Here is a 3,385-nt window from a genome sequence, read left to right as displayed (position 1 = left end):
TTCTTTTAATTTCTGTGGAAATATCAGATTGGTGTTGCAAAATAAAATGAATGGATGGTTGCTTAATGAGAAAGAAGTAAAGGAATAAATGCCTCCTGTCTGTGTTTGGAGAAATCTGAAGATTTAGATTCCTTTTTTTCCAATAAACTTTTGAGCCACTGTACTGTATATTATGAGGAGGATGCATGTTCTCAGATACCTAACTGAATTCAGAAAGGTAAGGGCTGTGAAGATAACTTCAAAAGTTGTTTGAGTTTGAATTAGTATGGGTTAGGGGAAGGGAGGTTGGTTTGTTTTTTGGTTTTGTTTTGTTGGTTTTTTTTTTTTTTTTCCAAAATCTATTTCTTGGTATTTGCCTTTTGCTGCTAAAATGTGTAACCTGAAGGAGAAACAACTTTTGAAGACCTGTTGGTGAGATGACATCCAATATTTGGGCATCTCTCTTTAACCCTTGAATGGAAAGTAAATCTTCATTTTTCTCCTGTTTATCAAGTGTCATGCCTTTGGACCCCTGAATGAAGTGTTTAAGCTTATTGAGAAAACTGATATTTTCGGTTTATTGACATTGGCTAGGAAGCAGTGTGGGGGGATGAGTTCTTACCCCATCCCTGCTGCTGACTCACTGTGGGTTTCAGCAAGTCATTTAATCTCTCTGTGTATGGTTTCCCATTGGTCAAATAAGGATAATAATACTTCCCTACCTCACAGGGGTGTTGTGGGGGTTCTTGTTTTGTACGGGGCTTTGAGGATGCAAAGCATTATGCGCCAAGTATTATTATTCTACTCTCATCCAGATCAATGTTGTGCAGGTTTCCATGATACTGTAATATTCAAAAGCCAAATTCCAGTGACAGATCTGACATCTCTTAACATTGACTACACTTCACTTCTCACAACCTTCCTTCCATAAATTAGCTACAAGAGAGAATACAAATTCTGGTCAATACAGTAAAAAGGGCCCTCCTGGATATTTGCTATATTTATGTTACACTTTTATCTTTCATATGATTTTAGGCTTTACAGAAAGTGTGAAGCTGATAGAAGACACTACTTTAGTTTTCTATGAGATTGTTTTATATCACTGCACACTATTTGCAGCCCATTGGCTTGTTCTCATTTCTTAAGAACACTTCAATGGGGCTACAGGACATAATCAGTTGAAGGTCATAGCCCATGTTTACAAAAAAAAAAAAAAAAGAGGAAATAGGTTCTAATCTTTGCTATTTTTTTTTTTCTATCTCTGTCAAGACTAATAGGTTGTAAGGATTTGGTTGTCTTTGAAAGTTTGACCTGATGTTGCAAAAATCAGTTTTTTGCTAATGGTCTTTCATGATCTGCAATGGTAGTTTCATGTGACAGATGTGGCTACCTTTTTGTGTAATTAGATATTTACCTGAGAGAACTAGTAAATACACTGATAAAGTGGGGATAGAGATGTTTTCATGGAGAAAATACCAATTTGTAGTTTATCATTGTAATGTTTGCTCAACATAGATTTTAAGTATTTTTTGAAGGGCCTAGATGTTTCATCTGGGTCACTTAAAAGTAATTTAAATTAATTATTGGTATAATTTCACCTTCTTTTAAAATGCAGCAATTTTCTCATAGAACAGCATTCATCTCTAGCGATATTGGAAACCCACTGTCTTAAACAGAGAAATAAATACACGTCTTTTTCCTGTGGAATAAGTCATGCATACCTCTGTCTTAGGAAAACCATGCTGATATTTCAGGAGAACATTATTTTGAAGTCTTATCTAAATAATCCAAATGTGTATGAAGAGACTTACACAAAGTTAATTTTACAACTGAACGTCATTGTATTTTGAATTTTAAATCCTAGGTTATCACTGCACAGATCTAAAAGTTCCACAAAAGGTTTTGGAGATAACTTTGTTAAGCAATAAAAATTTCTTTTAATATACTAAAATTACATTGTAGAATTAAAATCCTATCAGTAGTTGCTATATTCACCTATATGGTCGTTCTATCACCAAGATACTTCTATAGCTATGGCCATGAAAAGCAATGTCAGCAAACCGAAATACTTTTTTTTTACGTAGTTAAATGTCACTAAATCTATCTTTGCATTCATTGGGTCTAAAGTTGTTTTTTGTTTTTTTTTTTTTTTAATTCTAAATTGACTCTCAGATGACTTTGTAGTACTACTGCATTCACTTTTTAAGTAGTTCTTATTCTTTGCATAGTTTTGGTTTTTTGTTGGGGTTTGGGTTTTTTTTTCCAGAGATAAGCACTGCATTTAAAGCAAGAATCCCCAAATATGTAAATGTTTTACAACTAAGCATGTAGAATTGGTGAAGGGTTTGAAAATATAGCTCGTTTTAACTCAGAATAAACCCCCAGTTTATAAATAATACAAAATCAAATTTGATTCATATAACAGAGAGACTGACTGATTTAATTGTAATAAACTGTAAATGGTGTTGCACAGTTGACAAACCTGTGTGTACTGTAGAAGGCCAGAGACTTGGCAGAGGATGTATCACAGGTGTACTGGTATTTTTAAAGGTAGCTTGCTTTGATTTTAAACTCCACAAGAAATATTAATGCTGAGAATTTTCTCAAATTTTTTATCCAAACCAATTTTCACATAATTTATATATAAATTTTAATACCTTTTAATCAAAATTGTAATGAGTATCAAAATGCTTTAAGAGTCTGTTTCTAGTATACCTGTAAAGTGGTAAGATTGTGCCACATAAAATATTTATTTTTATTTTTTCTTCTTTTTGAAACAGCTGTTTTAATTTTAACAAATCCCACTTAGCATGATTCTGAAAAAAAATTCAGGGAGCGTTTGGTCTCATTTATGTTACAGTAGTAATTTTTTGTAGTGTTATAAACTGTATCCTAAATGATAGGCCACTTTTATTATGTGAAAGTAAATGAATCCACAAGAAACATTGTTAAATCGATGGTATCTGTGAATATTACACCTACTGGACTTCATTTTATGTAATGGCACAAATCTGACTTTGCACTGAATACCTTTCTCACTTTCATCTCCTCTGCCTTAGTCAAAATGGCAACAGTACAGAAACTTTTATCAACCTCAGAATATATTAGCTCTAATTAAGCTGTTGAATGAGTCTTAAAAAAAAAAAAAAAAAATCATACTACTGTTAAGTGGACCAAGTTTGGTGAAGGAGAATGCGAGAGAATGAATAAAGAAGGAATAGCTCAAGAACATTGGGAATGATAACTTTCCACTTGAGAACTTTTTTATGTTTTACTGTAATTTGTTTGTGGTTTTGGGTTTTATTTTTTTGTTTTGTTTTGTTGGTTTTTTTCTTTTTTCCTTTTTTTTGCAAAAGAAAATAGTATTTACAGGTGGCTTCTTTTAAAATATAAAAATATAAAGCAG

General features: G+C 32.4%; 1 protein-coding gene across 13 annotated transcripts in view; it reads left to right on the top strand.

The window, feature by feature from the left end:
- Positions 1-3,385, top strand: part of QKI (QKI, KH domain containing RNA binding) — a 155,648-nt gene that overhangs the window by 140,786 nt on the left and 11,477 nt on the right. For 3 of the 13 annotated variants that reach the window (XM_017746129.1, XM_017746155.1, XM_017746146.1), the window contains one exon: positions 1-3,132. This exon is cut by the window's left edge and continues 1,207 nt beyond it. The exons of the other annotated variants lie outside the window; for them this stretch is intronic. The gene's annotated coding sequence lies outside the window, so the exon portion shown is untranslated. Of the gene's footprint in view, positions 3,133-3,385 lie in introns of those variants that run through there. 13 annotated transcript variants of the gene reach the window in all.

This window comes from Corvus brachyrhynchos, unplaced genomic scaffold (assembly GCF_000691975.1).
Source record: "Corvus brachyrhynchos isolate BGI_N302 unplaced genomic scaffold, ASM69197v1 scaffold70, whole genome shotgun sequence".
NCBI classification, from domain to species: Eukaryota; Metazoa; Chordata; class Aves; order Passeriformes; family Corvidae; genus Corvus; species Corvus brachyrhynchos.
The sequence above is the reverse complement of the archived record's forward strand: the minus strand, read 5'-3'. Positions and strand labels throughout refer to the sequence as shown.